Raw genomic sequence first — 10,556 nt, 5'->3', positions numbered from 1 at the left:
TGATTTAGAAAACGATGTTTTAGCACGACTTCCAAAAGATCATGCATGGAAAGAACTATGCGGCGGGAGAAAAGAAGACAAATGCAGTAACCTAACCCTCGAAACATAAATTTTGAAATTCCTGCTGAGTATGAGGACATTATAATGTATGATTCTGGTCAAGATGATAATGAGAGGATTCTGGCCATTGGTAATCATGATGTTCTACGTTACGCACAGAGCACACTATGGTTGGGGGATGGTACATTTGAAATTGTTCCCACGCTGTTTTTTCAGCTATATACAGTCCACTGCAAAGTTGGAAACAGCTATCCTCCATTCATATATTTTTTGCTGATAAACAAGACAGAAGGAACCTATACTAGAATGATTCAGATACTTAAAGAACTGGTTCCAGACTTCATGCCAGAAAGAATTCTCCTTGACTTTGAAATGGCTGCAATCAATGCTTTCAAAATGAATTTCCTACATCAGTTGTATCATGCTGCTTTTTTCATCTTTCACAGTCTGTTATAAGAAGAGTAACAGAGCTTGGATTGAAAGTCAGGTATGAAACAGATGGAAACTTTCAAATGCTAGTAAAATCACTTTCATCCCTTGCTTTTGTTCCCAATGATGATTTATATGAGGTGTTCGAACAGCTGGCCGCAACATTTCCTGATGAGCCAGTATGTAATGATCTTCTTACCTACTTTGAGTCCACCTACATTCGTGGGCCGCGAATAAGAAGACAATACAGAAATCCCAGATTTTTGCCAGAATTGTGGAATCATTATGAAGATGCTATCGCTTGTGCTCCTAAAACAACCAACTGTGTTGAGGGATTCCACAATTCTATTAAGTCAATGTTTCTTTGTGCTCATCCAACAGTCTGGACTCTCCTAAACGGCTTACGGCGTGATATTGCTGTTCATCGCTTGACTGTACAAAATGCTTAAGTCCAAAACTTAGAGAGACCAAGAAACAAATATGTAAATTTGGCCAACAGGCTTGCTGCAAAAGTTGCAGGTTACAGAAGCGAAGAAGATAAGCTAAGGTATCTCAGGGCAGTTGCTCATATGCAGTAGAATTTAGGCTATTCACTGAGCACCAGTTGAACCCTTATGGTCATATGATGCAGACGCTTTATTAATTTTTATTGTATAGAGTGATTTTTTTTTACTGCCTACCAATTATTTCACACCACGTCTTCCTAAATCATGCAAGGATTGCCTGGGTGTGACGCTGACCTTGGCTTTACTGCCTGGGTGGGATGCTGACCTTGGCTTCAGTGCCTGGGTTGGATGCTGACCTTGGCTTTATTGCCTGGGTGGGATGCTGACCTTGGCTTCAGTGCCTGGGTGGGATGCTGACCTTGGTTTTATTGCCTGGGTGGGATGCTGACCTTGGCTTCAGTGCCTGGGTGGGATACTAGCCTTGGCTTCAGTGAGTTGACCGGGGTTGAGTTGACCGGGGTTGAATTGACCAAGGTTGAGTTGACCGGGGTTGAGTTGACCGGGGTTGAACTGACCGGGGTTGAATTGACCGGGGTTGAGTTGACCGGGGTTGAGTTGACCGGGGTTGAATTGACCGGGGTTGAGTTGACCGTGGTTGAATTGACCGGGGTTGAGTTGACCATTGGTTGAGTTGGTCATAGGTTGAGTTGACCGGGGTTGAGTTGACCGGGGTTGAGATGACCGAGGTTGAACTGACCGGGGTTGAGTTAACCGGGACCGGGGTTGAGTTGACCGGGGTTGAATTGACCAAGGTTGAGTTGACCAGGGTTGAGTTGACCGGGGTTGAACTGACCGGGGTTGAATTGACCGGGGTTGAGTTGACCGGGGTTGAGTTAACCGGGGTTGAATTGACCGGGGTTGAGTTGACCGGGGTTGAATTGACCGGGGTTGAGTTGACCATTGGTTGAGTTGGTCATAGGTTGAGTTGACCGGGGTTGAGTTGACCGGGGTTGAGATGACCGAGGTTGAACTGACCGGGGTTGAGTTAACCGGGGTTGAGTTGGTCAAGGGTTGAGTTGACCGGCCACCAACTCGACCTATTCGACGAGTGATTGAGGACAGATCCGTACCCCTACCAGCCAACTGGTCAAATTTTCTGGCGCTTCCTGAAAATAAGAGCGACCTGGCAAACTTCTTATCACACGAACTGGCAAGGAGTGCTCCACACAACAAAACTGTTATTGTGGCTGGTGGATTACACAAAGACGACGAGGTATTGTCATCTCGGCCATCGATTGATGTTACACCACTACAAGCACACCATGAAGAGGCAGACACCCGGATCGTCCTGCACTGTGTCAACAATGATGCTGAAACAATCGTTGTTTCTGCTCGGGACACAGATATTCTTGTACTCCTCATTGCACATTACCACCAAATGTCTTGCACACAACTCTGGATGAAAGCTGGAACCGCCAAAAAACGCAAATACATACCTGTCCATACCATCTGCGAGAACTTACCTTTCGGTGAGGATGGTCTTGAATCAATGGTTGCCTTTCATTCATTGACTGGCTGTGACAGTGTTTCATACATTGCTGGGCATAGCAAGAAGACTTCGTGGAAAGTATTCCTAACGGACCACCACCTTCTTCTCGATCTTGGTCGGGATCCTCTTACTGACAGCACCATCCGAAAAACGGAGAAGTTCATGTGCAAAATATATGGTCAGCCAGATCTGGATACCTGTGATGAAGTACGTGCCAAGCTATTCTGCAAGTGCAAGACGCCGGAGACACTGCCACCAACTTCTGATTCTCTCAAGTTCCATATAAAGAGAGCACATTATCAGGCTTTGGTATGGCGTCGAGCAAGCAGCAAAGGTCCTGAGCTACCGTCACCGGATGGTCGTGGATGGTCACTTCAAGGTGGAAAGCTCGTACCACAGCTTACATCTCTCCCGTCCGTCCCAGATAGTTGTGCTGAACTGGTGTCGTGGTTGTGTGAAAAACTGTGGAACTCAACGATGCAGTTGCAGAAAAAGTAACTTGCTGTGCACTGGTGCTTGCAAATGCAGTAACAGTGATTTGTGTAGAAACCATTAATGATTTGACCAGTCCATTTTTAAGTTTTTTGGTTTTTGATGTAAAAAGAATCGATCGACCAATAAAACATAATGTCATCGGTGATTATTGTATCTATCATCCAATTTCATATAAGTACAGTTCGTCATAAGACCACAAGCATTTCCAAGATACGTCTATAATAAATTCCAGCAAAAATGACAAGTGTGGCGAACCCAATGATGTGTTCATCGGATTCCTCGACCATCAAAACATGGGTATAGACACCAAAATCATGTTCCTATTTAGCTTAGAACCAGATATATGCAGCACAACATTTTGGAGGCGGCCATTTTGGATTTTTTGACAACCGCAGTAAGATAAACGTATTCTAGCAGAACAGAAAAGTCTGACGAACCTAATTGTGTGTTCATCGCATTCCTCGACCATCAAAACATGGGTATAGACACCAAGATCATGTTCCTATGTAGCTTAGAACCCGAGATATTAGCGGCACAGCATTTATATGGCGGCCATTTTGAATTTCTCATTTTTGATCATGAAGGAGGCATTTGCCAGCTTGGCAAACACCATATTCGGATTCAGCATACCCATGTTATGGTAAAACCGGTGTTTGTTTGCTTTTCCCCAGAAATGCCTACAGGACTTTTGTAAGAAGTATATCTCAGGAATTGGCCTAGTCTAGTTTGGCTACGTAGCGGATTGGGTGTAATGTACCGCCCCATACCAAAGTACCTTACTTATTATTCCATGTCATGGGGGCCTGTCCTAACACGTCACATCCCAATAGTAGATCATTTCCGATGTAATTGTCGGGGACTACTGGTAACCACAACCTGGAGGTGCCTTGTTCACCTATTCCTATTTCTAGGCACACCATTCCCAGGATTCTTAGTGGGGATCCTGTAACTCCTTGGAGTTTGGGAGGGGTTCTTCTCTCATTGATCTCTGCTCCCAGTCTCAAAGCTGTTGCATGACGAACTAGGGTATACCCACTACCAGTGTCTACTAAGGCTTGTACTACCCGACCATTGACCACTACCGAGATAGTAGGTGACGTGTGACTCTCCGGATGTCAATTTCTACGATTTGTTCTCGCCGGGCAGTTTGGCGAGCCGCGCCTACAATTCGGCCTAAGGCAGTCAAAACAGGCCCCTGGAGGAGGGCGCCTAGTGCAATCCCGATACGAATGACCGTTGATTCTGCAATAGGGGCAATACACGGAGTTGACCTCCAACCTTTGCAGCTTATCCGCTAAGCCCTTAATGGTCTCTTAACTCTCCCATTTCGCTTTTTCCTGCGATAGGGGATTCTGTGGTGCCTACCTGTGGTTCTGGCAGGGTCTTAGGTCGGTCTTCGGGGACCGTGCAGACATAGGCCTTGGCTCTGTCTAGCAGAAACTGCCTTTCATATTCCATTCTATCTACAAACTTATTTAAGGGATACTCCTTGTCTAGGAACGTTTTGACCCTGTCTCTGTGTCCTTGGTTAGTCCCCTCCAGTTTCTTTTTGATAAATTGGTCGCGATTTGGCAGGGTTTCCCTGGGGTAAGTACTTTCTAACAGGGCGTATTTACAAATGAGGGCGTTAGTGAAGACCTGTGGGCTTTCCGCCCACTCATACTTCATTTCTTCCACTTCCTTCCATCCCCTATCAAAGGCGCTGTCCGCCGCGAACTCTCCCCTAAATAATGTCTTCACGCCGACCCAGGTATTTGCCCTTCCCTTCTCCTGTACATTCCTTAACAACAAGGCGATCTCGGAATCGACTCTAGCCTTGGCAATGTTTACCCTTTCTTCATCATGAATGGAACAGCTTTCGATTTGCTAAAAAAAATGACTCAATGTTCCCGCGGCCTTGATTCCATCCAACTGACTAAGTTGTAACGTGGGGATGTCTCTCGGTTTGATACTCGTGTACCTTCTCGCGGGCGAGACGACCCTTTGGGGTGGTTCCTGTATCCGCTGTTCCAACAGTTGCATGGCCCTGACCTGCTCTATGACTATGCCCCTCAGTTGTCTAAGTTCTTCCTGCGTACGTTCTAGTTGGGCCCTGGCATCCCCCTCGACTAACTCCTGTTTAGGGGCTTTGGCATCCTCCTCGAATGACTCCTGTTCAGGGGCTCCCTGCCACTCCTTACCACCGACAGCTCCTTCCATGTTTTCCAATGGGTCTGACATGATAACAATTACTACAACAGGGAAGAATTTTCCCGGGAGACAGCCGAGTTTTGGAGAGACCTGTGAATTAGAGTTCGATCCCAGTCTACCATTAGTCCGCAGCGACGTTAGGTTAGGTCACAGACCTCGCCAGAAGACGGGTGTTCTCCTTGGTCTGATTTTACCTTCATTAATCGTTACTTTCTTCACTTTCTTCGCCTCCTAGTTTACTATTGACAATTTGTATAATTCTCTCTTTAATCAGACCTTGGGCTTCCTGAGTAAAGTGTACCCCATCTGCGGCTAAATTAGACTGCCAGAATGTCGAGTTGAACCTTAGAAACGAATAATTGGAGAGGACTGTTTTTAGTCGCTTATTTACCCCGTTTTGAATGAGCCTATGCTGGTTGTTATCGACCGGATACTCAGATGGGTAAAACCTAGGCTCGAGAAGCACTGGTATTATTTCAGCTTAACACTTTTCTTCCAGGGCATAGACTATATTAATTATTTCATCCGCCAGATCCTGGACAACTGTATCACCCTTAATGTCATTGCTACCTATCCACAGTAACACAACACCATATTTGTTATTTAACACATCCGTCAACCGACTGTCGTCGAAGAAAGAATACGCATGTCCTCCTGGAGCCCTAAATACATCCAATTTCCATAACACGTTTTCCCAGTGTGCCGGTAATTGACTATGGCCCACTAAGGCGACCCTTGGCATAATTCAGACAGATAATATAAGGTTAAATGCACATTAAAAAAATCTTATATCCTAACCTTCCTCTCAGGTGCAGTCTAACACCTAACCACCATGAACTCACTCTGTAAAGTTTACTGAAAAAATGAGTTTCTAATAAGTTACTTTCCCCCAATGGTTCAATTCTCAAATAATTAAAGTGAAATCCCACCGCTGAAACACCAATATAACAGCCCCGGGTTCGACCCCTGGCCATCACAGATAAGAAAAAAAAAAAAAAAAGGGGAGGAAAAGGAAAAATAGTGACGCTAAGATTCCTCAACCTCACAAAGAGTACAGCTGGGTTCGATTCCCTGCTGTTCCCTCTCTGTAAGCTGCCACCAGGAGGTTGTAATATTACACAACCCCCAAAGCCTGTAAGCGAGGAACGGCAGTTCTATGAACCAGGTGGGGCGGAACTAAACTAACTGTTTAGTCCCCAGACTCTCCCTGCCAAGGGCAGGCCTGGCAACACTTGACTTTAACAACTGTCCCACCTGGTAGATAGTGTCCGTCGCTCCCCAGCTTACTATGGGTTGTTCCTTGAGGTAGATGGTATCCTCAGTCCAAAGTTTGGTAGTGTGGGGTCGTGGTTACCTTCGGAGGTCGTGGTGGGGGAGATTGCGAGACTGCACCGTAGGCTAGGAAGGCTGTATGCATTAATACAGGACATAGGCAGAAGACAATTTATTGATTTGCTTCCCAAGTTCCCTTCCCCCTAACAATAATCCTCACTCCCGATGGGAGTGTAGCATGTTTTGGTTAATACACAATTGCATTTAAATACACAGTTCAAAATATCCACCAAAAAAAAAGAAAACCCTACCTAATATTTTGACTGAGGCTATGGACCTGGAGTCACAGGCTTAAGCCTCTTCCAGAAAAGGTCGTCTAGGGGTCTCTGGTTCTAACCATATCCTCAATAGACGAAGGAAGTGTAGCATGTATTGTTTACAAACGTTAAAACCTCTCTTCTAATCACTAATATTCTTATTGACAAATGCTACACGCGAGAGAGATGAACCCACGTCGGGATATATCACAGGGCTACCGCCCGATTGCCTAGACACTCCGATTTCAACTGCCTGCACCGGCGTGCACACACAAAAAAACTCATAACAACAACAGGAAGAAAAGAGTAAGTATGAGAGAAAGATCAGACTGTTACAGCTAAAGGGGGGGTGAGGTCACTGTTTGCCCCTCGTCCACCAAGCGGATGCCCCTTACCCGGTTTACACAATTTCCTTGGCTGGGTGGAGGCCTGAGAGCTACACTATGTTGTTGTGCCGTGCCTAAAGGGGGGTTTCGGAGCCGCTTCTACTCCCATCACCAGCCTGCTGGTCGCGGGGGCGGCAGGGACTGGACTGGCTCGCCCTTACCTTGGCTCCATTCAGGCACTCATGACTGAGGGCATGACCCTTGTCCATCACTGGCGTCTGGGTCCATTCCCGACTCTCAATGGGGGCGGCTTCAAGGTGGCGGGACACTCGCCTTGTCTAACCCCTGGACACCGGCCTTCAGCTTGTCTCGCGCCCTCACCTGTGCCGTGCGGAAAGGTTAAGTCCAGAAAGAATCACTGATGAACGCCGGCTAGGGCTATCTCTCACTCCCAGGCACTCAGGACTCTAGCGAGCGGTGAGCTCACCTGTGCCGTGCGGAAAGGTTAAGTCCAGAATGAATCTGGCCAGGCAGAGCGGTTGCCTCGCTACCTCTCCTGGCGACGTGGCCACCTCAAGGTTCCAACACTTTTCCTTCTCGCCTTTCAGCTTGGTACATTAATCTATCCTCCCTCTGCCTTTCTGAGGTTGTCCTTTTGTATGTTAATTCTAAACTTAATTTTCCCTTAATTTCTAAGTCCTAACGTATAAATATATATAAAAAATAGGAATTCGGCTGGATTTATATCAGGGGAGCCAACCCAAGCTAGCTTTCTCGCTCTCTTCCCTTATCTACTAATGACATATTAACCTCTACGGGTATTGTTTCGGCTGAGGAGAAACTGGATCCGGTAAATAACCATGGCCATGTAAAAGGGATTATTCCCAATTTTCCCAGTTGGCTTTTAACTGGCTTCTGCGGTGTCGGTATGCCGGCAGGTACGTTACAATGTGAAGTCAAAAGCTTTGGAATAATCAATGTGATATACATGTGTGTCGTTCATGTCACAAACACAAATAGCCATTGAATATATTTATGTATTATGTATGTGTGATATTGGGAATCACTGTGATATACATATGTGTCATTCATGTCACCTAGTCAATATATTGTGTTACATTTGCATGTGATATCTGCAACTCCTGTGATAGGCTGTGGTAGTCTTTTTATCATGCATACTATTGTCAAAACTATGCATGGCACAGTTACTTGTAAGTTGTGCCACGCTACTGGACACTGTTCAAACAGGACAAGCTATTTAATGTGCAATATTGATGTAGGTTTTGTGTACATTGCATGCAAACCCTGTTTTGGGTCTATTCGTTCATCTCAACTGTGATATTGAGTAAAGACCTTTGGTACTGATGTTATTTGCTCCTGTTTTGTTTCGTACCAGACTCATATGTGCAACTAAAGGTACAAATGTGTATTTAATTTGGTTTCACGGGTGGGATAAGGTAATTGAGGTAGAGAATGATCATTTTTATGTGAAAAAGAATGCAAAATATTTTTGAATGATGAAGAGTGTAAATACCTTGGATTAGTTATGTGCAAGCATGAGGGTATGGAGGGAGAGACAAGAGAAAGGGCATTGCAAGGAAGAAGGGTGGTGGGGGTTTTGGGACGTATCATGAATGGCAGAAGTGTGAGCATGGAGGTAAAGAGGGATTTGAGAAATACAGTAATAGTACCAACCCTCACATATGCTAGTGAAACATGAAAGTCAATAGGTCTAGAGTGCAGGCAGTGGAAAGGAGTTTTTTTGAGAAGTGCATGTGGTGTGACTAGCATGGCTGCAAAGAATAATGCAAGTGTGTATGAGCGTTTTGGAATGGGTCATGGGGATGAGGGGAAGAAGTGAAGGGACAGACTTTAAAGTGGTTTGGTCACATGGAGCGAAGTGAGGAGAGTAAGAAAACCAGGTCTATGATATGTGAGTGAGAGGGAGGGAATTTTAGAGAAAATCTCCAGTGAAATGGAGATAGGGTGCAAGAGTACGTTAGGGAGAGGGGTGAAAGATCCTTGAAACTTTGAGAAAGCAAGGGAGTGTCTGGAGAGATGGAAACTCGTCTGCCGTGGCCATCCCCTGGTGGGAGCTCATCCCTTTACTGTCCAAATAAATCCCTTATGCAAGAGTTAACCAGCAGCACCTTCACTCTTTCAGCCCTTACACTGGTAAACTATGGAACAATCTTCCTTCATCTGTATTTCCTCCTGCCTACAACAAACTATTTCAAGAGGAGAATATTGATCAGGACACCTCCACAAATTGTCCTCTCTTTTGGCCACTCCTCTTAACTCTTTATTGGAGCAGTGATTTGTATTTGGTTTTATTTTTTGTGCCCTTGCCCTCGAGCTGCTTCCTTTGCTTAACCCGTACAGTGTTTAGTACATATATATGCGTACCTCTTAGGGAAGTGTTTAGTACGTATATACACGCTTGCTCTTTTGAGCAATTTTACGCCCTTTATTTTTATTTGTGTATGTAACATTGTTCATTGACAGTACAAAGGAATATATATAAAAAAATGTGTTTCTAAAGAGATTTGAAATGGCCTTTCTGGACACGTGTACGCATTCCAGCAAGCCATTATACAAGAAGGTGTTTCTTTCTTGTAGGTAATAAAAAATCATAATTATAGGAAAAAGGAATCACACATTACGCAGTGATCCACATGCTTTTAATTTGATTGACCTGTGGTATGAACAGTACTGCTTCAGTTAGCACAACAGTCATTACAGTACATAGGATAAGTAATTACAGTCATAAACACAGGAAGATAATCACACAAGTCAATCATATGGTTTTAATATAATTAAGGGGTTGTTGTGCCTTTGCCGGTAAATTGACTGCCTCACTGCTGGGGTTCATCAGAATGTTATTTCTTTGAAATGGGTTCTCGTTTTACCAGCAGTGAGCACCTTCCCATTCCTCCATAAACATTCCTCGCCAACCTTGTTCATCACTAATCAATATCCGCACTCCCTGGGCAAGAGTGCAGAATGCTGAGATACACGGGGTATGTGAGATGGACAAGTGGGGTACCAAACTAGATGATGAGACTGTGTGGGGTGGAGGTGGTGAACCTCTTGACCGAAGACGCTGAAGTTAGGGTTGACCGAAGATCTGCTGGGCAGCATGTTGGTAACCCTCCGCCACGTGTCCATGGCGGAAACTCTCAGCGTCTTGCGGTGGGAAACGAGTCCTCTGGATCACCACGTACACACATTCTGAAACACATGGTTAAGGAACACGTTAAATGGCTACTGTGCATATGTGAGGTCAGTTATGTTATATGAAGCAGAGAAATGGCCAACAATTAAAGAGTTGGAGAGGATGATAAGCAAGTCAAGAGTACAGAGTGCTGAAATGTATAAGGTATGTGAGATGGACAATTAGGGTATCAAACTAGGTGATGAGAATGTGTGGTGAGGAAGTGTTAGCCCCTGGTGCCTCTCATGATCAAAGATG

This window comes from Eriocheir sinensis, chromosome 6 (genome assembly GCF_024679095.1).
Source record: "Eriocheir sinensis breed Jianghai 21 chromosome 6, ASM2467909v1, whole genome shotgun sequence".
In the NCBI taxonomy this organism is placed as follows: Eukaryota; Metazoa; Arthropoda; class Malacostraca; order Decapoda; family Varunidae; genus Eriocheir; species Eriocheir sinensis.
Note: the sequence above shows the minus strand (reverse complement) of the source record.